Raw genomic sequence first — 26215 nt, 5'->3', positions numbered from 1 at the left:
CGGCGGTTACAACCAACCAACCAAGCAACCGTCCTTGGCAAATATGTATGTTTTTAACCCCATCAAGACCCCAGCCTCCGGTTTGCGGCCTCATTTCCACTATATATATATACTCACATATAGTATGTATATTCCCCAATTTCTGGCTTTGTTCAATTCGATTCATTGCCCAGGGCACTGCAAAAAATATATATAAATATTTATTAAATAGAGTTGTGAAAAAAATAATAGAAACAAGTTTAAAGCTTGTGTTTGGAGATTACTTATTAAATTTTTGTGAATTTAATGGTAAACAATATTATTTGTCATTTAAAAAAATGTATAACGGTTTTGATTTGATGAAAATTTATATTGAGATACCAAAGATATAGCCAATTTGCTTAGAAAGTCCAGTATTTGACTTTGTAATAAATATATAAAACGAAACTACATTTTTGTACAAATATTTCAAGAAGAATCACAATTAGTTAAGGAAAATCATTTTGTACGTATATTAAAATATTATTATATATAATATATATATATTATATTTATTATGTATATTATATATATTATATAAATTATACATATTATATACATAATATTTGTTATATATATTATATATATTATATACTTTATATTTATTTTGTATATTATATATACTATATATAAAGAAACTGTTGGAAAAACTTATATCGTCAGCTCATTTTAAAATTTCAACAAAAAAAAGTCAAAGCCCGATGTAAATATATTCTTGTTTTTAAAGACTTTTTGGTACAGAAACATTACTTAAATACCTATTAAAAAAAGTATATCCATATCTATATATATACTATATATATATATATATATATAAAATTCCCCAAACTTTTCTCTCAGTGCACAATCATCTGCATCTTTACAGTTTCACAATTGTTTGGCAAAGGGTCGCCGCTTCTGGTTCTAGTTTCAGTTCTGGTTGTGAGACCCATTTCCGTGACCGGGTTTTCGCCATTTCTTATTTTTTTTTTTCTCAACCACTTCCGGCTCACGTAAACGTGAGTGTCCTATGTGTGTGGGTGTGTGTGTGTGTGCGAGTGTGCTTGACAAATATTGTCTTTATTTTCTGGCTGCTCGATTTCTTGCTGTTATTTTTATTATTTTTATTTTTTCGCCTCATTTTCCATGGTTTGTTTGTTTTTTTTTTATTTTTATTTTTATTTTTATTTTTTGCAGTTTGTTGCTTTTTTTTGTCTGTGGGTTTACTTGGTCCTTGTGGACATTTCATTTGACTCGCAGTTATCATCATTTGTTTTGGCCGTTGACACCACCACACCTACGCGCCAGGACATTCGGTCTCTGTGTGTGTGTGTGTGTGCGTGTCCTGATTATTGTTATTTGCACACGTGTGTGCCCACACACACGCACACACACATGGACACAAACTGCTTACCTGTCATCTCCGGCCATCTGTCTTACCTGTCCCAGTCGCAGTCGTTGTCCCTGTTTTACCATTTTCACCATTTTCCCTTTGTTTTTTTGTTGCTTTTCCTCCCCTCCCCCCCAGAGGGTCCTTTTGATTAATTCTGCTTTTATTTAATTGAAAGTTTGCGAGAAGATTTACTTGAATTAGTTACAAATGCATTCAATATTGAATGAGCTAAATTTGGCAGAGAAAAAGAAACGTAGGAGCGAGTTTCCTTGTCAGCGGTATTTAATTGGGCTTATTTCGAGTTAAGAGAACAAATTAATATAATAAATGTAATATATAATAAAAAAATATATATAATTTTAAAGGAAAGTAAGTAAATCTTTGGAAATTTGAACACTTTTGTAGTTTCGATCAATCATAACTAAATATACCGATACTGAATAAATTTTTCTCAAAATTTCTATAGGACCATTTTTCACGAAAAATCAATTTAAAAAAAACTCATAACTAAGCCAAAATTTCATTAATTTTAAATCAGAAATCGCTCTTAAGTTAGTTTTTAATAGGTTAATAAATCTGCATACTCATTTTTAATTATTAGAAAATTCAAAATTTGTCCAATTTTTTTAAATTTTAACGATGTAACCCCTTTCCTTTTTTTTTTTTTTTTCAAAAAATGGGAAATTTCTGAAAATATTTTTTTTTGCCCGAATAGAGCTAGAAAGATTCGCCTGTTGATGCTGATCAAGAATATATATAGTTTATAGGGTCAGAAATGACTCCTTCACCTAGTTTTAAGCTTCTGATTGAAGGTGCAATACCATTTTTTAATCGCTATTATCTGCATTTTTTATGGAAATTTTGTCGCCTAATCGAAATTAAAAAATCCCATAACTAAGCCAAAAATGGATTAATTTCAATTTGGAAAGTGTTCGTGTGCTAATTTGTAGCAGCTAAATAAAACTGCATACTTTATTTAATGTGTGAATTTTGGTCAGATTTTTTAAAATTTTAACGATGTAACCCCTTTCCTTTTTTTCAAATAATGGGAAATATTTGAAAAATTAATTTTTCTGGTGGAGGGCTAGAAAGATTCTCCTGTTGATCCTGATCAAGAATATATATAGTTTATAGGGTCGGAAATGACTCCTTCCATGGTTTTCAAGCTGGTAAATATAAATATATTATTATTATATTGAATAATAATATGTATTATATAAATAATAAACTATTACAGCAGTATTTGTAAATGCAACAGTTTTTAAAGGTATCCTAGAAAAGGTTTTAGATATATGTACATAGCCTTTGAACTTCGTTACTTCTCTATAATTAGTATCTTAATTTGGGATGGACTATGAAAAAATACTACCGCCCTCCTCTGCGATTCTCATGGGTGCCAGTTAAGCTCAGCTGAAAACCAAAATATGGCTATGAAGATTCCTATGACGTCACGCCTTCGCCCTCATCTACTCATCTCATTGATGCCTATGGAGATTCTGGATTATGACGGTGCATATTATCAGCCTCATCTGATCATCTCATGGATGCCACGTCAGCCCAGCTGAATACCAAAGGAGGCCTATGCAGATTCCGGACTATGAAAAAATACTACCGCCCTCCTCTGCGATTCTCATGAGTGCCACTTAAGCTCAGCTGATAACCAAAATATGGCTATGAATATTCCTATGACGTCACGCCTTCACCCTCATCTGCTCTTCTCATGGATGCCTATGGAGATTCCGGACTATGACGATGCATATTATCCCCTCATCTGATCATCTCATGGATGCCACTTTATCTCGGCTGGATACCAAAGGAGGCCTATGCAGATTCCGGACAATGAAAAAATACTACCGCCCTCCTCTGCGATTCTCATGAGTGCCACTTAAGCTCAGCTCAATACGAAAATAGGCATATGGATATTTGGAACTATGACGTCACACCATCTCACCTCATCTGCTCTTCTCATGGTATCTACCTAAGCTGGCCATCATATCACTGCACTTCGCTGCTCATCTCATCGCATCCAGCTAAGGTAATTAAACTTCAACTTCAATGCGAAATCTTCATTGTTTTGTCATAAAATATGATGTGAATACTAATTATGTGGCGAAACGCGTTTAACAAAATTGAATTAATACTCCGAATTAGCATTAACATTGACCCCGATTCGAATTAAATCGTCAAAACCGTAATAAGAATCCACAAATGGTTCTGCCATGTGCATATATACACTCTAACTTTCGTTTTCATCTAGCGAAAACTGGTTAATCTTGTTCTCTTTCTCCATGTACGGCAATTACACTAATCTAATCTAATCCGATCTGATTCAATCCAAATCTATCCGATCCGATTCCAGTCGAAGCAAATCAATCCAATCGAAATCGTTTTTTTTTTTTAAGTTTACTTCTTTTTAAATAAATATTTCAAAAGACTTGGTACAATATTTTTCAAGTCAACAAAGGACTAAGGAAATTTCCTACTGACAGAGACTTCAAGTCTAGAGTTTTATATACTATTTGTACCTATATTTTCTCTCTACAATATACATTTTCTTTAGTTAATTGCATCAATTTCGAATTCTTGAAAAATTCCCTTGATAAATCTGCATGTGAATGAATTCTATTGAACCCTTCTGTGCACTACCTTTTACTCCTCTCTCTCCGACTCCTGCTCCTTGACATCCTTGGCAGCCTGAATAATTTGCCAGGACCTCGACGGAAAATATTTTGTTTTTCCCGGATATAGCTAGAAAGATTCGCCTGTTGATGCTGAACAAGAATATATACGATTTATTGGTTCGGAAACGAATGCTTCACTTTGTTTCAGACTTTTAAAATCAAATTTAATACACAAAGAAATAGTTGATAATTATACAATAAGAGAGTACATAATCCTTTATTTTTCTCAGTGCATACTACACCCCAGGCACACACACACACATCCACACACTCTGGTGACGGTGGCAATGTGTAGATTAAAGTTTTTCCAGCGCTCTTTCTCTCTCACTTTCTCTGGTTGTTTGCTAAACTTATTTATAGATTGGCCCGCAGAGGGCTCTGCACATGCCATCAACTTGGCTTAATAGCATTCGTCCTGACGTCAGTTGTTCAGTTGTTCAGTTGCTCAGTTGCTCAGTTGTTCACTTCCTCAGTTTGTCAGTTGGTCATTCAGTCATTCAGCTGGACCAAAGTATTTTGCATACTTATTCGAGCCACGAAAACTCCGCCTTCTGGCCAACCAAAATAAAGAAAATGAAACAAAAATCAAAAAGAAAGCTCGTAGTCATAGGTGAGGAAAATTGTCACAGAAACCGGAAAGGACGAGGCCAACAAACAAAACAAAGAAGGAAATTCTGAAAGACGTGGGGGGGTGGGGTATTCTAGTGAAAAGCTGGGAAAAGAAAAGAAAAGAAAAGAATCAAGTAAAAAGAGAATCGGAGGTTTGCCTTTGATTTATCGCCATAATAATCGCCGGGAAGAATCCTTGTGGGTAACATTATTTACAACTATGTTGTCCCGGGAATGATGAATGATTCTAAACTAGCGCCAAGGTAACCACCAACACGGATACGGACACACGTGTCCAAAATACACAATTGCCTTGGTTCATTGGCAGTCAAATTTCTTTATTTCTTTAAAAACAAGGATTAAAAATCACCATAAGAAAGGTTGAAATTTCATTTTTATATCCTGTCAGGGTATTATGAAGTTGGTTAGAAGCTTGAAACGAAGTGAAAAGGAGTCATTTCCGACCCTATAAACTATATACATTCTTGATCAGCATCAACAGGCGAATCTTTCTAGCTCTATCCGGGGAAAACAAAATATTTTCAGAAATTTCCCATTTTTATAAAAAAAGGAAAGGGGTTACATCATTAAAATTTTTAAAAATCGGTCAAAAATTCACAAATTAAATGGAGTATGCAGTTTTATTAAGCTGCTAAAAATTAGCACACGAACGCTTTCCGATTTTAAATTAATCCATTTTTGGCTTAGTTAAGCGTTTTTTAAGTTTTGATTAGGCGAAAAAATGTCCATAAAAAATTTAGGTAATATCGATTAAAAAATGGTATTGCACCTTCAATCAGAAGCTTAAAACTAGGTGAAAGAGTCGTTTCTGACCCTACAAACTATATATATTCTTGATCAGCATCAACAGGCGAATCTTTCTAGCTCTATCCGGGGAAAACAAAATATTTTCAGAAATTTCCCATTTTTATAAAAAAAGGAAAGGGGTTACATCATTAAAATTTGAAAAATCGGTCAAAAATTCAAATTTTTAAGGGAGTATGCAGATTTATTAAGCTGCTAAAAATTAACACACGAATGCTTTCCGAATTAAAATTAATCCATTTTTGGCTTAGTTATGAGATTTTTAAAATTTGATTTGTCGGTAAAATTGTCCTATAGAAATTTTGAAAAATTTTCAATTTGATTGAGCTTAATTATGATAGATTTCCTATTTGAGCCTAAAATTTAATTGTTACCTTCAGGGATATATAAACTATGGCTTCCCTACATTGGTTTCCTTTCTTGTTTTCAACTAAAACATAATTTATAGTTTATAGTTAATTACTAATAATTGTTTGAATTATTAGAAATATATTGACTTGATAATTAATGGAAAAAAGATCAACTTTGGAATAATAACTCCTTTTATAAGCTATATAATTCTGACAGTCTCTGAGATGTAGGTACGGATAAAGGATAAACGATATTTAATAAAGAATAAATGGATTAAAGGACACACGAACAAACGAACAAGTACCAAACGCAAAAGAAAAACTCACAATTACTTAAATATTAATAGTTTATCCACAATAAGAAAGCCGAACATTTTATTGGTTTCGCTTGTAATTTTTGATTGGACGATCAAAAAATTAAAATCACAATAGCAACACACGCACACTAATGTGCTTAGGGACACTCACACACACACACGCAGAGGCGGAAAATCTGAAAATCACTCGCTTAAGTAAGTTCTCCTTTGCGTGTGTGTGTGTGTGTGTGTGTGTGTGTGAGTCTACCATAACCCAACACACCTAATGCTTTCTCTCTCTACCTCTCTCTCTCCCTTACTCTTTCTCTTCCTTTTGGTCCTGCGAACTTCCCACGCTTTTGTTTATTTTTGTACGCTTCGTTGGCTCTGGGTTTTTCATCTCTTTCTGGCCCTCAGCTAGGTGGGTCTCTTTCACGCATCCTTCTCAGGTCGGTCATGTCTCCATGTCTCCATGTCTCCATGTCTCCATGTCCTTGTGTCCCCATGTCCTCCATGTCTCATGTCTCTAGGCTTGTTTGCGCTTAGTTTGATTGAACGCTCCTAAGTATGTGCCTTCCTTCCTCTCTCTCCCTCCCTTCCTTCTTTTTTTTCCAGTGTGCGTGTGCGTTCCATCAAATCAAAGGATCAGCCATGACGTCTGGTCCTTGGTTCTGGTTCCTTGCTTCTACCAAATCCTTGGTCAATGGCCAGGAAGAAAAAGAAACCCACAGGAATGCCTGCCTCATTTTTTACACACTTTCTTTTTAAATAATTCCTTAACTTAAGTTGCTTAATTTCTTTGAAACATTTCAAAAGGATTTAATTGGTTTTTTAGGGCAAAAGGATAACATACACACATATATATATATCCTTACATTTTTGCCCCAAGCCTATTGTCCATTATTTAGGGCTGTTAAGCGATTTCCGTGCTGAAATTGAATGTCTTCACATGGCCACATGCAAACTGAGTATATGTGTGTGTGTGTGTGAAAAAGGATATAAATGCAAGTGCGTGTGTGTGTGAGGTCCTGGCATATTTCTATTTTAAGGCAAATGCAAAGTGCAGTGCAAAAAAAAACCCAAAGTAACACACGGAGTCAGAGTCAGGCACTAAAAAGAGGAACGAAAAGTACCCAGAGAACGAGCAAATAAAACGTTGCTAGCCACACGCCATTTTCATGTTGCATCCTGCCATTACACACACACACACACACACACACGCATGAGTGAGTGAGAGAGAGAGAGAGGTCCTGGCAAAACTGCTCGTTTATTCAACAACATAAACATTGTTGTGCACATAAATTTATACAAAGTTCTAGTTTGCATACCGGGGCTAAAAGTGAGTGGTTCGGTGAGGAGGAGAGAAAGCGACCACCATGGCGGCGGTGGCTTCGTCCTTTTCTTTTTTTTTTTTTTGCGCCTCTTTACCCCGCTTTCCCCGGCTTTTCCTCCCCAAAAAAAACAGAGAGGGGACTGTGTGCATGCTGGCACAGTTAAGGGGTCGAATCGATATTCATATCAACCGCAAAATGTGTGTCGCTGTCGTTGTAGCAGCATTTTTATTTCCCCTTACTAGCTCGCTCTCTCTTTCTACCTCACTCTCTCCATCTCTTTCTCTGTGTGTGTGTGTGTGGGGGGAGGAGGAGGGAGGAAAAAACCGGGTGAAGGCCTAAAAGTAGGCTGCACATTTTGATGCAGGACTGCAGGACATGGACCATGGGGCAATTTCAACCTGATTCTATTTACTTTGGCAACGCCATTGCCAGCCAGTTTTTGTAATAAACAAAAGGAGTCAACAATTTAGAAAGGATAATAGAGACACACACACACACTATTTTATAGTTATTAGTTTGTGTAATAATTTAATAATAATATCAATACCTTTCAATTCAAAGCCAAACTGGTCACAAATTTCAACTGTTTATATAATTTAACCTTTTCTTTTTTGTATAAACCCTAACCTTTAATTAAACGCGGTGTCCTTTTTGGCCGCAGCTTATTAAAACACATTTGATTTTATTTAATTTTTTGCTTGACTCTGTCTCTGTAAATAAATAAAATTCTGGCGAAATTTGTGGCCGCCATTCAACAGTTGGTGGCGGCTGTCTTACTGAGCTTCGATGCTCGTTGATTTTGGTTTATTTTTTTGGGGACCTTTGGGGTTTTTCTTTTATTTTATTTATTTTATTTTTTTTTTTGGGTGGGAAAAACTGGGAGGTGAGGGAGTTTTGGGAGCAAGGCCGCGACGGCGACGGCGTCGGCGGTTTTTGTTTGCGTTTGCGTTTTGTCAGCCATGACAGCGTCGGCAATTGCGCCACCTGCGGCTCCATATTGACACTTGTGTGCGTTTATATATATATATATGTGTGTGTGTGTGCAAACACTGGAAAAATATTCAAAAAAAAAAACAACTTCTTAAAAGACTAGAAAACAGCAAAGCAAAGGCTAAAAACCTGGCATAAAAAGCCTAACACTTGCTCTCAACGTTTGATATTTAATATTTAAATTTACAAAAGTACACAAAAACTTTTAATTACATTTGATTGATTAATTTTTCTCAGTGTACTGTGTGTATTTCTGTGTGGGAAAAGTGAGCGTCCCTTGTTTGTTTATGAGCCCCTAATCAAATTGCCCATAATTAGATGCAACAAAGTTGAATCTTTTTTGAAGCGTTTTTCGGACGCTTTTCTTGGCTTCACTCTTTTTCCCTGCCCTTCTCTTTCTCAGGGGTTTCCCACATGTTTTCCTCCTCCATGGGGTTTTCACGCCACCATTTTCAGCATTTCCAGCATTTCCACCATTTGCCACATCCTGTCGTGCCGGAATCGTCAGCATACCAGAAACGCACGAACGGATACGCCACGTTAGCTGTTCGCAATGCGTTCGGAATTTTGCCAAGAACACTCCAAAACACAAAAAAAAAAAAAAAAACAAAAAAGGGCTCGGCAATGAAGAATCCAAGTATCTAAGAGAATCTATCTATTTTCCTTTTAAAAAAGAAACCAAGACTAACAGCAAGTTTGGTATGAAAATGGAAAAGTATTGAGGGGGAAATTAAGAATTTATAGAGGCCTCCGGCGGCTCAGGTTTAGAATATAAAAATGGAAATTAAGTTTTTATTGGGCCACAAACAAAAAAAAAGGATTTAATTTTTATTTGAATACACAGAGCTTTTGGTTATTGTTTTTATTATTTAATAGGTTATTTAGGTTTCAATTCATAAAACTGCATACTCCATTTAATGTGTGAATTTTTGTCCGATTTTTTTAAATTTTAACGATGTAACCCTGGAGCTGCTTCTGGATCTGTTCCTGGACCTGCTTCTCGACCTGGTCCTGGAGCTGCTTCAGGACCTGCTTCTGGAGCTGCTTCTGGACCTGCTCCTGGACCTGCTCCTGGACCTGCTCCTGGACCTGCTCCTGGAGCTGCTCCTAGCTGCTTCGGGACCTGCTTCTGGACCTGCTCCTGGAGCTGCTCCTGGAGCTGCTCCTGGACCTGCTCCTGGTCCTGGTTCTGGACCTCCTTCTGGACCTGCTTCTGGAGCTGCTTCTGGACCTGCTCCTGGAGCTGCTTTTGGACCTCCTTCTGGACCTGCTCCTGGAGCTGCTCCTGGACCTGCTCCTGGAGCTGCTCCTGGTCCTGGTTCTGGACCTGCTCCTAGCTGCTTCAGGACCTGCTTCAGGACTTGCTCCTAGAGCTGCTTTTGGACCTCCTTCTGGACCTGCTCCTGGACCTGGTTCTGGACCTGCTCCTAGCTGCTTCTGGACCTGCTCCTGGAGCTGCTTCAGGACCTGCTTCTGGACCTGCTCCTGGAGCTGCTCCTGGACCTGCTCCTGGAGCTGCTCCTGGACCTGCTCCTCGCTGCTTCAGGACCTGCTTCAGGACTTGCTCCTGGACCTGCTCCTGGACCTGCTCCTGGAGCTGCTTCTGGACCTGCTCCTGGAGCTGCTTCTGGACCTGCTTCTGGACCTGCTCCTGGACCTGCTCCTGGACCTGCTCCTGGAGCTGCTCCTAGCTGCTTCGGGACCTGCTTCTGGACCTGCTCCTGGAGATGCTCCTGGACCTGCTCCTGGTCCTGGTTCTGGACCTGCTTCTGGAGCTGCTTCTGGACCTGCTCCTGGAGCTGCTTCTGGACCTGCTCCTGTACCTGCTCCTGGTCCTGGTTCTGGACTTGCTCCTAGAGCTGCTCCTGGACCTGCTCCTGGAGCTGCTCCTAGCTGCTTCAGGACCTGCTCCTGGACCTGCTCCTGTACCTGCTCCTGGTCCTGGTTCTGGACCTGCTTCTCGACCTGCTCCTGTACCTGCTCCTAGCTGCTTCTGGACCTGCTCCTGGAGCTGCTTTTGGACCTGCTCCTGGAGCTGCTCCTGGACCTGCTCCTGGAGCTGCTCCTAGCTGCTTCGGGACCTGCTTCTGGACCTGCTCCTGGAGCTGCTCCTGGACCTGCTCCTGGTCCTGGTTCTGGACCTGCTTCTGGAGCTGCTTCTGGACCTGCTTCTGGAGCTGCTTCTGGACCTGCTCCTGGACCTCCTTCTGGACCTGCTCCTGGAGCTGCTCCTAGCTGCTTCGGGACCTGCTTCTGGACCTGCTCCTGGAGCTGCTCCTGGACCTGCTCCTGGTCCTGGTTCTGGACCTGCTTCTGGAGCTGCTTCTGGACCTGCTCCTGGAGCTGCTTCTGGACCTGCTCCTGTACCTGCTCCTGGTCCTGGTTCTGGACTTGCTCCTAGAGCTGCTACTGGACCTGCTCCTGGACCTGCTCCTAGCTGCTTCGGGACCTGCTTCTGGACCTGCTCCTGGAGCTGCTCCTGGACCTGCTCCTGGTCCTGGTTCTGGACCTGCTTCTGGAGCTGCTTCTGGACCTGCTTCTGGAGCTGCTTCTGGACCTGCTCCTGGAGCTGCTTTTGGACCTCCTTCTGGACCTGCTCCTGGAGCTGCTCCTGGACCTGCTCCTGGAGCTGCTCCTGGTCCTGGTTCTGGACCTGCTTCTGGAGCTGCTTCTGGACCTGCTCCTGGAGCTGCTTCTGGACCTGCTCCTGTACCTGCTCCTGGTCCTGGTTCTGGACTTGCTCCTAGAGCTGCTACTGGACCTGCTCCTGGAGCTGCTCCTAGCTGCTTCGGGACCTGCTTCTGGACCTGCTCCTGGAGCTGCTTTTGGACCTTCTTCTGGACCTGCTCCTGGAGCTGCTTTTGGACCTTCTTCTGGACCTGCTCCTGGAGCTGCTCCTGGAGCTGCTCCTAGCTGCTTCTGGACCTGCTCCTGGAGCTGCTTTTGGACCTCCTTCTGGACCTGCTCCTGGTCCTGGTTCTGGACCTGCTTCTGGAGCTGCTTCTGGACCTGCTCCTGGAGCTGCTTTTGGACCTTCTTCTGGACCTGCTCCTGGAGCTGCTCCTGGAGCTGCTCCTAGCTGCTTCTGGACCTGCTCCTGGAGCTGCTTTTGGACCTCCTTCTGGACCTGCTCCTGGAGCTGCTCCTGGACCTGCTCCTGGAGCTGCTCCTGGACCTGCTCCTGGAGCTGCTCCTAGCTGCTTCAGGACCTGCTTCTGGACCTGCTCCTGGAGCTGCTCCTGGACCTGCTCCTGGAGCTGCTCCTGGACCTGCTCCTGGTCCTGGTTCTGGACCTGCTTCTGGAGCTGCTTCTGGACCTGCTCCTGGAGCTGCTTTTGGACCTCCTTCTGGACCTGCTCCTGGAGCTGCTCCTGGAGCTGCTCCTAGCTGCTTCTGGACCTGCTCCTGGAGCTGCTCCTGGACCTGCTCCTGGAGCTGCTCCTAGCTGCTTCAGGACCTGCTTCTGGACCTGCTCCTGGAGCTGCTCCTGGACCTGCTCCTGGAGCTGCTCCTGGACCTGCTCCTGGAGCTGCTCCTGGACCTGCTCCTGGAGCTGCTCCTGGACCTGCTCCTGGAGCTGCTCCTGGAGCTGCTCCTAGCTGCTTCTGGACCTGCTCCTGGAGCTGCTTTTGGACCTCCTTCTGGACCTGCTCCTGGAGCTGCTCCTGGAGCTGCTCCTAGCTGCTTCTGGACCTGCTCCTGGAGCTGCTCCTGGACCTGCTCCTGGAGCTGCTCCTAGCTGCTTCAGGACCTGCTTCTGGACCTGCTCCTGGAGCTGCTCCTGGACCTGCTCCTGGAGCTGCTCCTGGACCTGCTCCTGGAGCTGCTTTTGGACCTCCTTCTGGACCTGCTCCTAGCTGCTCCTGGACCTGCTCCTGGAGCTGCTTTTGGACCTCCTTCTGGACCTGCTCCTGGAGCTGCTCCTGGAGCTGCTCCTAGCTGCTTCAGGACCTGCTCCTGGAGCTGCTCCTGTAGCTGCTCCTGGACCTGCTCCTGGAGCTGCTCCTAGCTGCTTCTGGACCTGCTCCTGGAGCTGCTTTTGGACCTCCTTCTGGACCTGCTCCTGGAGCTGCTCCTGGAGCTGCTCCTAGCTGCTTCTGGACCTGCTCCTGGAGCTGCTTTTGGACCTCCTTCTGGACCTGCTCCTGGAGCTGCTCCTAGCTGCTTCAGGACCTGCTTCTGGACCTGCTCCTGGAGCTGCTCCTGGACCTGCTCCTGCTCCTGGAGCTGCTCCTGGACCTGCTCCTGGAGCTGCTCCTGGACCTGCTCCTAGCTGCTTCTGGACCTGCTCCTGGAGCTGCTTCAGGACCTGCTTCTGGACCTGATCCTGGAGCTGCTCCTGGAGCTGCTCCTGGACCTGCTCATGGAGCTGCTCCTAGCTGCTTCAGGACCTGCTTCTGGACCTGCTCCTGTACCTGCTCCTAGCTGCTTCTGGACCTGCTTCTGGACCTGCTCCTGGAGCTGCTCCTGGACCTGCTCCTGGAGCTGCTCCTGGACCTGCTCCTGGAGCTGCTCCTGGACCTGCTCCTGGACCTGCTCCTGGAGCTGCTCCTGGACCTGCTCCTGGAGCTGCTCCTGTAGCTGCTCCTGGACCTGCTCCTGGAGCTGCTTCAGGACCTGCTTCTCGACCTGCTCCTGTACCTGCTCCTAGCTGCTTCAGGACCTGCTTCTGGACCTGCTCCTGGAGCTGCTCCTGGACCTGCTCCTGGAGCTGCTCCTGGACCTGCTCCTAGCTGCTTCTGGACCTGCTCCTGGAGCTGCTTCAGGACCTGCTTCTGGACCTGCTCCTGGAGCTGCTCCTGGAGCTGCTCCTGTAGCTGCTCCTGGACCTGCTCCTGGAGCTGCTCCTAGCTGCTTCAGGACCTGCTTCTGGACCTGCTCCTGTACCTGCTCCTAGCTGCTTCTGGACCTGCTCCTGGAGCTGCTCCTGGACCTGATCCTGGAGCTGCTCCTGGAGCTGCTCCTGTAGCTGCTCCTGGACCTGCTCATGGAGCTGCTCCTAGCTGCTTCAGGACCTGCTTCTGGACCTGCTCCTGTACCTGCTCCTAGCTGCTTCTGGACCTGCTCCTGGAGCTGCTTTTGGACCTCCTTCTGGACCTGCTCCTGGAGCTGCTCCTGGAGCTGCTCCTAGCTGCTTCAGGACCTGCTCCTGGACCTGCTCCTGGAGCTGCTCCTGGACCTGCTCCTAGCTGCTTCTGGACCTGCTCCTGGAGCTGCTTTTGGACCTGCTCCTGGAGCTGCTCCTGGAGCTGCTTCTGGACCTGCTCCTGGAGCTGCTCCTGGACCTGCTTCTGGACCTGCTCCTAGCTGCTTCAGGACCTGCTTCTGGACCTGCTCCTGGAGCTGCTTTTGGACCTCCTTCTGGACCTGCTCCTGGACCTGGTTCTGGACCTGCTCCTAGCTGCTTCAGGACCTGCTCCTGGACCTGCTCCTGGAGCTGCTCCTGGACCTGCTCCTGTACCTGCTCCTAGCTGCGTCTGGTCCTGCTCCTGGAGCTGCTTCTGGACCTGCTTCTGGACCTGCTCCTGGACCTGCTCCTGGAGCTGCTTCTGGACCTGCTTCTGGACGTGCTCCTGGAGCTGCTTCTGGACCTGCTCCTGGAGCTGCTTCTGGACCTGCTCCTAGCTGCGTCTGGTCCTGCTCCTGGAGCTGCTCCTGGACCTGCTCCTGTACCTGCTCCTAGCTGCTTCTGGACCTGCTTCTGGAGCTGCTCCTGGAGCTGCTCCTGTACCTGCTCCTAGCTGCTTCTGGACCTGCTCCTGGAGCTGCTTCTCGCCCTGCTCCTGGACCTGCTCCTGGACCTGCTCCTGGAGCTGCTTCTGGACCTGCTTCTGGACGTGCTCCTGGAGCTGCTTCTGGACCTGCTCCTGGAGCTGCTTCTGGACCTGCTCCTAGCTGCGTCTGGTCCTGCTCCTGGAGCTGCTCCTGGACCTGCTCCTGTACCTGCTCCTTGCTGCTTCTGGACCTGCTTCTGGAGCTGCTCCTGGAGCTGCTCCTGTACCTGCTCCTAGCTGCTTCTGGACCTGCTCCTGGAGCTGCTTCTCGCCCTGCTCCTGGACCTGCTCCTGGACCTGCTCCTGGAGCTGCTTCTGGACCTGCTTCTGGACGTGCTCCTGGAGCTGCTTCTGGACCTGCTTCTGGACCTGCTCCTAGCTGCTTCTGGACCTGCTTCTGGAGCTGCTTCTGGACCTGCTCCTGGACCTGCTCCTGGAGCTGCTTCTGGACCTGCTTCAGGACCTGCTCCTGTACCTGCTCCTAGCTGCTCCTGGAGCTGCTCCTGGAGCTGCTTCAGAACCTGCTTCTGGACCTGCTCCTGGTGCTGCTTCTGGACCTGCTCCTGGACCTGCTCCTGGAGCTGCTTTTGGACCTCCTTCTGGACCTGCTCCTGGACCTGGTTCTGGACCAGCTCCTAGCTGCTTCAGGACCTGCTTCTGGACCTGCTCCTGGAGCTGCTCCTGGAGCTGCTCCTGCAGCTGCTCCTGGACCTGCTCCTGGAGCTGCTCCTAGCTGCTCCTGGACCTGCTCCTGGAGCTGCTTCTGGACCTGCTCCTGGAGCTGCTTCTGGACCTGCTCCTGGACCTGCTCCTAGCTGCTTCTGGACCTGCTCCTGGAGCTGCTTCTGGACCTGCTCCTGGAGCTGCTTCTGGACCTGCTCCTGGACCTGCTCCTGGAGCTGCTTCTGGACCTGCTTCTGGGCCTGGTCCTGTACCTGCTCCTAGCTGCTTCAGGACCTGCTCCTGTACCTGCTCCTAGCTGCTTCTGGACCTGCTCCTGGAGCTGCTTCTAAACCTGCTCCTGGAGCTGCTTCAGAACCTGCTCCTGGACCTGCTCCTGGAGCTGCTTCTGGACCTGCTTCTGGGCCTGGTCCTGTACCTGCTCCTAGCTGCTTCAGGACCTGCTCCTGTACCTGCTCCTAGCTGCTTCTGGACCTGCTCCTGGAGCTGCTTCTAAACCTGCTCCTGGAGCTGCTTCAGGACCTGCTTCTGGACCTGCTCCTGGAGCTGCTTCTGGACCTGCTTCAGGACCTGCTCCTGTACCTGCTCCTAGCTGCTCCTGGAGCTGCTCCTGGAACTGCTCCTAGCTGCTCCTGGACCTGCTCCTGGAGCTGCTTCTGGACCTGCTCCTGGAGCTGCTCCTGGACCTGCTCCTAGCTGCTTCTGGACCTGCTCCTGGAGCTGCTCCTGCAGCTGCTTCTGGACCTGCTCCTGGAGCTGCTTCTGGAACTGCTCCTGGACCTGCTCCTAGCTGCTTCTGGACCTGCTCCTGGAGCTGCTTCTGGACCTGCTCCTGGAGCTGCTTCTGGACCTGCTCCTGGACCTGCTCCTGGAGCTGCTTCTGGACCTGCTTCTGGGCCTGGTCCTGTACCTGCTCCTAGCTGCTTCAGGACCTGCTCCTGTACCTGCTCCTAGCTGCTTCTGGACCTGCTCCTGGAGCTGCTTCTAAACCTGCTCCTGGAGCTGCTTCAGAACCTGCTCCTGGACCTGCTCCTAGCTGCTTCTGGACCTGCTTCAGGACCTGCTCCTGTACCTGCTCCTAGCTGCTCCTGGAGCTGCTCCTGGAACTGCTCCTAGCTGCTCCTGGACCTGCTCCTGGAGCTGCTTCTGGACCTGCTCCTGGAGCTGCTCCTGGACCTGCTCCTAGCTGCTTCTGGACCTGCTCCTGGAGCTGCTCCTGCAGCTGCTTCTGGACCTGCTCCTGGAGCTGCTCCTGGAGCTGCTCCTGGAACTGCTCCTAGCTGCTCCTGGACCTGCTCCTGGAGCTGCTTCTGGACCTGCTCCTGGAGCTGCTCCTGGACCTGCTCCTGGAGCTGCTCCTGGACCTGCTCCTGGAGCTGCTCCTGGACCTGCTCCTGGAGCTGCTCCTGGACCTGCTCCTAGCTGCTTCTGGACCTGCTCCTGGAGCTGCTTCAGGACCTGCTTCTGGACCTGCTCCTGGAGCTGCTCCTGGAGCTGCTCCTGTAGCTGCTCCTGGACCTGCTCCTGGAGCTGCTCCTAGCTGCTTCAGGACCTGCTTCTCGACCTGCTCCTGTACCTGCTCCTAGCTGCTTCTGGACCTGCTCCTGGAGCTGCTTTTGGACCTCCTTCTGGACCTGCTCCTGGAGCTGCTCCTGGAGCTGCTTCTGGACCTGCTCCTGGAGCTGCTTTTGGACCTGCTCCTGGAGCTGCTCCTGGAGCTGCTTCTGGACCTGCTCCTGGAGCTGCTCCTGGACCTGCTCTTGGAGCTGCTTTTGGACCTCCTTCTGGACCTGCTTCTGGACCTGCTCCTGGAGCTGCTTCTGGACCTGCTCCTGTACCTGCTCCTGTACCTGCTCCTGGTCCTGGTTCTGGACTTGCTCCTAGAGCTGCTCCTGGACCTGCTCCTGGAGCTGCTCCTAGCTGCTTCAGGACCTGCTTCTGGACCTGCTCCTGGAGCTGCTTTTGGACCTCCTTCTGGACCTGCTCCTGGACCTGGTTCTGGACCTGCTCCTAGCTGCTTCAGGACCTGCTTCTGGACCTCCTGAAGCTGCTCCTGTACCTGCTCCTGTACCTGCTCCTAGCTGCTCCTGGACCTGCTCCTGAAGCTGCTCCTGGAGCTGCTCCTGTACCTGCTCCTAGCTGCTCCTGGACCTGCTCCTGGAGCTGCTCCTGTACCTGCTCCTAGCTGCGTCTGGTCCTGCTCCTGGAGCTGCTTCTGGACCTGCTCCTGGACCTGGTTCTGGACCTGCTCCTAGCTGCTTCTGGACCTGCTTCTGGACCTGCTCCTGGAGCTGCTTCTGGACCTGTTTCTGGACCTGCTCCTGGAGCTGCTCCTGGACCTGCTCCTGGAGCTGCTCCTGTACCTGCTCCTAGCTGCGTCTGGTCCTGCTCCTGGAGCTGCTTCTGGACCTGCTTCTGGATCTGCTCCTGGACCTGCTCCTGGAGCTGCTTCTGGACCTGCTTCTGGACGTGCTCCTGGAGCTGCTTCTAAACCTGCTCCTGGAGCTGCTTCAGAACCTGCTCCTGGACCTGCTCCTAGCTGCTTCTGGACCTGCTCCTGGAGCTGCTTCAGGACCTGCTTCTGGACCTGCTCCTGGAGCTGCTTCTGGACCTGCTTCAGGACCTGCTCCTGTACCTGCTCCTAGCTGCTCCTGGAGCTGCTCCTGGAACTGCTCCTAGCTGCTCCTGGACCTGCTCCTGGAGCTGCTTCTGGACCTGCTCCTGGAGCTGCTTCTGGACCTGCTCCTGGAGCTGCTCCTGGACCTGCTCCTGGAGCTGCTTCTGGACCTGCTCCTGGAGCTGCTTCTGGACCTGCTCCTGGAGCTGCTTCTGGACCTGCTCCTGGAGCTGCTTCTGGACCTGCTCCTGGAGCTGCTCCTGGACCTGCTCCTGGAGCTGCTCCTGGACCTGCTCCTGGAGCTGCTTCTGGACCTGCTCCTGGAGCTGCTTCTGGACCTGCTCCTGGAGCTGCTCCTGGACCTGCTCCTGGAGCTGCTTCAGAACCTGCTCCTGGACCTGCTCCTAGCTGCTTCTGGACCTGCTCCTGGAGCTGCTCCTAGCTGCTCCTAGCTGCTCCTGGACCTGCTCCTGGAGCTGCTTCTGGACCTGCTCCTGGAGCTGCTTCAGAACCTGCTCCTGGACCTGCTCCTAGCTGCTTCTGGACCTGCTCCTGGAGCTGCTCCTGGACCTGCTCCTGGAGCTGCTCCTGGACCTGCTCCTGGAGCTGCTTCTGGACCTGCTCCTGGAGCTGCTTCAGAACCTGCTCCTGGACCTGCTCCTAGCTGCTTCTGGACCTGCTCCTGGAGCTGCTCCTAGCTGCTCCTAGCTGCTCCTAGCTGCTCCTGGACCTGCTCCTGGAGCTGCTCCTGGAGCTGCTTCTGGACCTGCTTCTGGACCTGCTCCTGGACCTGCTCCTGGAGCTGCTTCAGAACCTGCTCCTGGACCTGCTCCTAGCTGCTTCTGGACCTGCTCCTGGAGCTGCTCCTAGCTGCTCCTAGCTGCTCCTGGACCTGCTCCTGGAGCTGCTTCTGGACCTGCTCCTGAAGCTGCTTCTGGGCCTGCTCCTGGAGCTGCTTCAGAACCTGCTCCTGGACCTGCTCCTAGCTGCTTCTGGACCTGCTCCTGGAGCTGCTCCTAGCTGCTCCTAGCTGCTCCTGGACCTGCTCCTGGAGCTGCTCCTGGAGCTGCTTCTGGACCTGCTTCTGGACCTGCTCCTGGACCTGCTCCTGGAGCTGCTTCAGAACCTGCTCCTGGACCTGCTCCTTGCTGCTCCTGGACCTGCTCCTGGAGCTGCTTCTGGACCTGCTCCTGGAGCTGCTTCTGGACCTGCTCCTGGAGCTGCTCCTGGACCTGCTCCTGGAGCTGCTTCAGAACCTGCTCCTGGACCTGCTCCTAGCTGCTTCTGGACCTGCTCCTGGAGCTGCTCCTGGACCTGCTCCTGGAGCTGCTCCTGGACCTGCTCCTGGAGCTGCTTCTGGACCTGCTTCTGGACCTGCTCCTGGACCTGCTCCTGGAGCTGCTTCAGAACCTGCTCCTGGACCTGCTCCTAGCTGCTTCTGGACCTGCTCCTGGAGCTGCTCCTGGATCTGCTCCTGGAGCTGCTCCTTGCTGCTCCTGGACCTGCTCCTGGAGCTGCTTCAGAACCTGCTCCTGGACCTGCTCCTAGCTGCTTCTGGACCTGCTCCTGGAGCTGCTCCTAGCTGCTCCTGGACCTGCTCCTGGAGCTGCTTCTGGACCTGCTCCTGGAGCTGCTCCTTGCTGCTCCTGGACCTGCTCCTGGAGCTGCTTCAGAACCTGCTCCTGGACCTGCTCCTAGCTGCTTCTGGACCTGCTCCTGGAGCTGCTCCTAGCTGCTCCTGGACCTGCTCCTGGAGCTGCTTCTGGACCTGCTCCTGGAGCTGCTTCTGGACCTGCTTCTGGACCTGCTCCTGGACCTGCTCCTGGAGCTGCTTCAGAACCTGCTCCTGGACCTGCTCCTAGCTGCTTCTGGACCTGCTCCTGGAGCTGCTCCTAGCTGCTCCTAGCTGCTCCTGGACCTGCTCCTGGAGCTGCTTCTGGACCTGCTCCTGGAGCTGCTTCTGGGCCTGCTCCTGGTGCTGCTTCAGAACCTGCTCCTGGACCTGCTCCTAGCTGCTTCTGGACCTGCTCCTGGAGCTGCTTCAGAACCTGCTCCTGGACCTGCTCCTAGCTGCTTCTGGACCTGCTCCTGGAGCTGCTCCTGGACCTGCTCCTGGAGCTGCTCCTGGACCTGCTGCTGGAGCTGCTTCTGGACCTGCTTCTGGACCTGCTCCTGGACCTGCTCCTAGCTGCTTCAGGACCTGCTCCTGGAGCTGCTTCAGGACCTGCTCCTGGAGCTGCTTCTGGACCTGCTCCTGGACCTGCTCCTGCAGCTGCTTCTGGACCTGCTCCTAGCTGGTCCTGGAGCTGCTTCTGGACCTGCTTCTGGACCTGCTTCTGGAGCTGCTCCTGTACCTGCTCCTAGCTGCTTCAGAACCTGCTCCTGGAGCTGCTCCTGCAGCTGCTTCTGGACCTGCTCCTAGCTGGTCCTGGAGCTGCTTCTGGACCTGCTTCTGGATCTGCTTCTGGAGCTGCTCCTGTACCTGCTCCTAGCTGCTTCAGAACCTGCTCCTGGAGTTGCTTCTGGACCTGCTCCTGGACCTGCTCCTGGAGCTGCTTCAGAACCTGCTCCTGGACCTGCTCCTAGCTGCTTCAGGACCTGCTCCTGGAGCTGCTTCTGGACCTGCTCCTGGACCTGCTCCTGCAGCTGCTTCTGGACCTGCTCCTAGCTGGTCCTGGAGCTGCTTCTGGACCTGCTTCTGGACCTGCTTCTGGACCTGCTCCTGGACCTGCTCCTGGAGCTGCTTCAGAACCTGCTCCTGTACCTGCTCCTAGCTGCTTCTGGACCTGCTTCTGGACCTGCTCCTGGAGCTGCTCCTGTACCTGCTTCAGGACCTGCTCCTGTACCTGCTCCTAGCTGCTTCAGGACCTGCTCCTGGAGCTGCTCCTGTACCTGCTTCAGGACCTGCTCCTGTACCTGCTCCTAGCTGCTTCAGAACCTGCTCCTGGAGCTGGTCCTGGAGCTTCTGGACCTGCTCCTGGACCTGCTCCTAGCTGCTTCAGGACCTGCTCCTGGAGCTGCTTCAGGACCTGCTCCTGGAGCTGCTTCTGGACCTGCTCCTGGACCTGCTCCTGCAGCTGCTTCTGGACCTGCTCCTAGCTGGTCCTGGAGCTGCTTCTGGACCTGCTTCTGGACCTGCTTCTGGACCTGCTTCTGGAGCTGCTCCTGTACCTGCTCCTAGCTGCTCCTGGACCTGCTTCTGGAGCTGCTCCTGTACCTGCTCCTGGAGCTGCTCCTGTACCTGCTCCTAGCTGCTTCTGGACCTGCTTCTGGACCTGCTTCTGGACCTGCTTCTGGACCTGCTCCTGCAGCTGCTTCTGGACCTGCTCCTAGCTGGTCCTGGAGCTGCTTCTGGACCTGCTCCTGCAGCTGCTTCTGGACCTGCTCCTAGCTGCTCCTGGACCTGCTTCTGGAGCTGCTCCTGGACCTGCTCCTGGAGCTGCTTCTGGACCTGCTTCTGGAGCTGCTCCTGTACCTGCTCCTAGCTGCTCCTGGACCTGCTCCTGGAGCTGCTCCTGTACCTGCTCCTGCAGCTGCTTCTGGACCTGCTCCTAGCTGGTCCTGGAGCTGCTTCTGGACCTGCTTCTGGACCTGCTTCTGGAGCTGCTCCTGTACCTGCTCCTAGCTGCTCCTGGACCTGCTCCTGGAGCTGCTTCTGGACCTGCTCCTGGAGCTGCTCCTGGACCTGCTCCTGGAGCTGCTTCTGGACCTGCTTCTGGACCTGCTCCTGCAGCTGCTTCTGGACCTGCTCCTAGCTGGTCCTGGAGCTGCTTCTGGACCTGCTTCTGGACCTGCTCCTGCAGCTGCTTCTGGACCTGCTCCTAGCTGCTCCTGGACCTGCTCCTGGAGCTGCTCCTGGACCTGCTCCTAGAGCTGCTTCTGGACCTGCTTCTGGACCTGCTCCTGCAGCTGCTTCTGGACCTGCTCCTAGCTGGTCCTGGAGCTGCTTCTGGACCTGCTTCTGGACCTGCTTCTGGAGCTGCTCCTGTACCTGCTCCTAGCTGCTCCTGGACCTGCTTCTGGAGCTGCTCCTGTACCTGCTCCTGGAGCTGCTCCTGTACCTGCTCCTAGCTGCTTCTGGACCTGCTTCTGGACCTGCTTCTGGACCTGCTTCTGGACCTGCTCCTGCAGCTGCTTCTGGACCTGCTCCTAGCTGGTCCTGGAGCTGCTTCTGGACCTGCTTCTGGACCTGCTCCTGCAGCTGCTCCTGTACCTGCTCCTAGCTGCTTCTGGACCTGCTCCTGGAGCTGCTCCTGTACCTGCTCCTGGAGCTGCTCCTGTACCTGCTCCTAGCTGCTTCTGGACCTGCTCCTAGCTGCTTCTGGACCTGCTTCTGGACCTGCTCCTGGAGCTGCTCCTTGCTGCTCCTGGACCTGCTCCTGGAGCTGCTTCAGAACCTGCTCCTGGACCTGCTCCTAGCTGCTTCTGGACCTGCTCCTGGAGCTGCTCCTAGCTGCTCCTGTACCTGCTCCTGGAGCTGCTCCTGTACCTGCTCCTAGCTGCTTCTGGACCTGCTTCTGGACCTGCTTCTGGACCTGCTCCTAGCTGCTCCTGTACCTGCTCCTAGCTGCTCCTGGACCTGCTCCTGGACCTGCTCCTGTACCTGCTCCTAGCTGCTTCTGGACCTGGTCCTGGACCTGCTCCTGTACCTGCTCCTGGAGCTGCTTCTCGCCCTGCTCCTGGAGCTGCTCCTGGACCTGGTCCTGGACCTGATCCTAGCTGCTTCTGGACCTGCTTCTGGACCTGCTTCTGGACCTGGTCCTGGACCTGCTCCTAGCTGCTTCTGGACCTGCTCCTGGACCTGCTTCTGGAGCTGCTTCTGGACCTGCTCCTGTACCTGCTCCTAGCTGCTTCTGGACCTGCTCCTGGAGCTGCTTCAGGACCTGCTTCTGGACCTGCTCCTGGACCTGCTTCTGGAGCTGCTTCAGGACCTGCTCCTGGAGCTGCTCCTGTACCTGCTCCTAGCTGCTCCTGGACCTGCTCCTGGAGCTGCTTCAGGACCTGCTTCTGGACCTGCTCCTGGACCTGCTTCTGGACCTGCTCCTGGACCTGCTCCTGGAGCTGCTCCTGTACCTGCTCCTAGCTGCTCCTGGACCTGCTCCTGGAGCTGCTTCTGGACCTGCTCCTGGACCTGCTTCTGGACCTGCTCCAGGACCTGCTCCTGCAGCTGCTTCTGGACCTGCTCCTAGCTGCTCCTGGACCTGCTCCTGGAGCTGCTTCTGGACCTGCTTTTGGACCTGCTCCTGCAGCTGCTCCTGTACCTGCTCCTAGCTGCTCCTGGAGCTGCTTCTGGACCTGCTCCTGGACCTGCTCCTGGAGCTGCTTCTGGACCTGCTTCTGGACCTGCTCCTGGAGCTGCTCCTGTACCTGCTCCTAGCTGCTCCTGTACCTGCTCCTAGCTGCTCCTGGACCTGCTCCTGGAGCTGCTTCTGGACCTGCTCCTGGACCTGCTTCTGGACCTGCTCCAGGACCTGCTCCTGCAGCTGCTTCTGGACCTGCTCCTGGACCTGCTTCTGGAGCTGCTCCTGGACCTGCTCCTAGCTGCTTTTCGACCTGCTCCTGGAGCTGCTCCTGTACCTGCTCCTAGCTGCTTCTGGACCTGCTCCTGGAGCTGCTTCTGGACCTGCTCCTAGCTGCTTCTGGACCTGCTCCAAGCTGCTTCTGGACCTGCTCATGGACCTGCTTCTCGACCTGTTCCTGGACCTGCTCCTAGCTGCTTCTGGACCTGCTCCTGGACCTGCTCCTGGAGCTGCTTCTGGACCTGCTCCTAGCTGCTTTTCGACCTGCTCCTGGAGCTGCTCCTGGAGCTGCTTCTGGACCTGTTTCTCGACCTGCTCCTGGACCTGCTCCTAGCTTCTTCTGTACCTGCTCCTAGCTGCTTCTGGACCTGCTCATGGAGCTGCTCCTGGAGCTAAAGCAGGTACAGGAGCAGAAGCAGCTCCAGGAGCAGAAGAAGGTTCATAAGCAGCTAGGAGCAGGTCCAGGAGCAGCTCCAGGAGCAGGTCGAGAAGCAGCTAGGAGCAGGTCCAGGAGCAGCTCCAGGAGCAGGTCGAGAAGCAGCTAGGAGCAGGTCCAGAAGCAGATCCAGGAGCAGGTCCAGAAGCAGCTAGGATTAGGTCCAGAAGCAGCTAGGAGCAGGTCCAGGAACAGGTCGAGAAGCAGGTCCATGAGCAGGTCCAGAAGCAGCTTGGAGCAGGTCCAGAAGCAGCTAGGAGCAGGTCCAGAAGCAGCTCCAGGAGCAGGTCCAGAAGCAGCTTGGAGCAGGTCCAGAAGCAGCTAGGAGCAGGTCCAGAAGCAGCTAGGAGCAGCTCCAGGAGCAGGTCGAAAAGCAGCTAGGAGCAGGTCCAGAAGCAGCTCCAGGAGCAGGTCCAGGAGCAGGTCCAGAAGCAGCTAGGAGCAGGTCCAGGACCAGGTCCAGGAGCAGGTCCAGGAGCAGCTCCAGGAGCAGGTCCAGGAGCAGCTCCAGGAGCAGGTCCAGGAGCAGCTCCATGAGCAGGTCGAGAAGCAGCTAGGAGCAGGTCCAGGAGCAGCTAGGAGCAGGTCCAGGAGCAGCTAGGAGCAGGTCCAGAAGCAGCTAGGAGCAGGTCCAGGACCAGGTCCAGGACCAGGTCCAGGAGCAGCTCCAGGAGCAGGTCCAGGAGCAGCTCCAGGAGCAGGTCCAGGAGCAGCTCCATGAGCAGGTCGAGAAGCAGCTAGGAGCAGGTCCAGGAGCAGCTAGGAGCAGATCCAGGAGCAGCTAGGAGCAGGTCCAGGACCAGGTCCAGGAGCAGGTCCAGGAGCAGCTCCATGAGCAGGTCGAGAAGCAGCTAGGAGCAGGTCCAGGAGCAGCTAGGAGCAGGTCCAGGAGCAGCTAGGAGCAGGTCCAGAAGCAGCTAGGAGCAGGTACAGGAGCAGCTCCATGAGCAGGTCCAGGAGCAGCTCCAGGAGCAGGTCCAGGAGCAGCTAGGAGCAGGTCCAGGAGCAGCTCCATGAGCAGGTCGAAAAGCAGCTAGGAGCAGGTCCAGGAGCAGCTCCAGGAGCAGGTCGAAAAGCAGCTAGGAGCAGGTCCAGGAGCAGCTAGGAGCAGGTCCAGAAGCAGCTAGGAGCAGGTCCAGGACCAGGTCCAGGAGCAGGTCCAGGAGCAGCTCCAGGAGCAGGTCCAGGAGCAGCTCCATGAGCAGGTCGAGAAGCAGCTAGGAGCAGGTCCAGGAGCAGCTAGGAGCAGGTCCAGGAGCAGCTCCATGAGCAGGTCGAAAAGCAGCTAGGAGCAGGTCCAGGAGCAGCTCCAGGAGCAGGTCGAAAAGCAGCTAGGAGCAGGTCCAGGAGCAGCTAGGAGCAGGTCCAGAAGCAGCTAGGAGCAGGTCCAGGAGCAGGTCCAGAAGCAGCTAGGAGCAGCTCCAGAAGCAGCTAGGAGCAGGTCCAGGAGCAGGTCGAGAAGCAGGTCCAGAAGCAGCTCCAGGAGCAGGTCCAGAAGCAGCTAGGAGCAGGTCCAGAAGCAGCTAGGAGCAGGTCCAGGAGCAGGTCCAGAAGCAGCTAGGAGCAGGTCCAGGAGCAGGTCCAGAAGCAGCTAGGAGCAGGTCGAGAAGCAGGTCCAGAAGCAGCTCCAGGAGCAGGTCCAGAAGCAGGTCCAGAAGCAGCTCCAGGAGCAGGTCCAGAAGCAGCTAGGAGCAGGTCCAGGAGCAGGTCCAGGAGCAGCTCCAGGAGCAGGTCGAAAAGCAGCTAGGAGCAGGTCCAGGAGCAGCTAGGAGCAGGTCCAGAAGCAGCTAGGAGCAGGTACAGGAGCAGCTCCATTAGCAGGTCCAGGAGCAGCTCCAGGAGCAGGTCCAGGAGCAGCTAGGAGCAGGTCCAGGAGCAGCTCCATGAGCAGGTCGAAAAGCAGCTAGGAGCAGGTCCAGAAGCAGCTTGGAGCAGGTCCAGAAGCAGCTAGGAGCAGGTCCAGAAGCAGCTAGGAGCAGGTACAGGAGCAGCTCCAGGAGCAGGTCGAAAAGCAGCTAGGAGCAGGTCCAGGAGCAGCTCCAGAAGCAGCTCCAGGAGCAGGTACAGAAGAAGCTAGGAGCAGGTCCAGGAGCAGGTCGAGAAGCAGGTCCAGAAGCAGCTCCAGGAGCAGCTCCATGAGCAGGTCGAGAAGCAGGTCCAGAAGCAGCTAGGAGCAGCTCCAGGAGCAGCTCCAGGAGCAGGTCGAAAAGCAGCTAGGAGCAGGTCCAGAAGCAGCTCCAGGAGCAGGTCCAGGAGCAGGTCCAGAAGCAGCTAGGAGCAGGTCCAGGAGCAGCTCCATGAGCAGGTCCAGAAGCAGCTCCAGGAGCAGCTCCATGAGCAGGTCGAGATGCAGGTCCAGAAACAGCTAGGAGCAGGTCCATGAGCAGCTAGGAGCAGGTCCATGAGCAGCTAGGAGCAGCTCCAGGAGCAGCTAGGAGCAGGTCCAGGACCAGGTCCAGGAGCAGGTCCAGGAGCAGCTCCAGGAGCAGGTCCAGGAGCAGCTCCAGGAGCAGGTCCTGAAGCAGCTCCAGGAGCAGGTCCTGAAGCAGCTAGGAGCAAGTCCAGGAGCAGCTAGGAGCAGGTCCAGGAGCAGCTAGGAGCAGGTCCAGAAGCAGCAAGGAGCAGGTCCAGGACCAGGTCCAGGAGCAGGTCCAGGAGCAGCTCCAGGAGCAGGTCCAGGAGCAGCTCCAGGAGCAGGTCCAGGAGCAGCTCC

At 52.2% G+C, this 26215-nt stretch overlaps 1 protein-coding gene and 1 long non-coding RNA gene across 3 annotated transcripts in view; one reads left to right on the top strand and one right to left on the bottom strand.

The window, feature by feature from the left end:
- LOC147643179 (uncharacterized) overlaps positions 1–26215 on the bottom strand; it is a 117580-nt gene that overhangs the window by 10767 nt on the left and 80598 nt on the right. For both annotated transcript variants that reach the window (XR_015272238.1, XR_015272237.1), the window contains exon 2: positions 118–177. This is a non-coding gene — a long non-coding RNA (uncharacterized LOC147643179). The remainder of the gene's footprint in view (positions 1–117; positions 178–26215) is intronic.
- The window catches only part of Pde9 (phosphodiesterase 9), a 174248-nt gene that overhangs the window by 76402 nt on the left and 71631 nt on the right, over positions 1–26215 (top strand). The window lies entirely within an intron of this gene.

This window comes from Drosophila serrata, unplaced genomic scaffold (assembly GCF_035046125.1).
Source record: "Drosophila serrata isolate PLE 108 unplaced genomic scaffold, ASM3504612v1 contig_276, whole genome shotgun sequence".
Classification (NCBI taxonomy): Eukaryota; Metazoa; Arthropoda; class Insecta; order Diptera; family Drosophilidae; genus Drosophila; species Drosophila serrata.
Note: the sequence above shows the minus strand (reverse complement) of the source record. Positions and strands in the feature narration are given on the sequence as shown.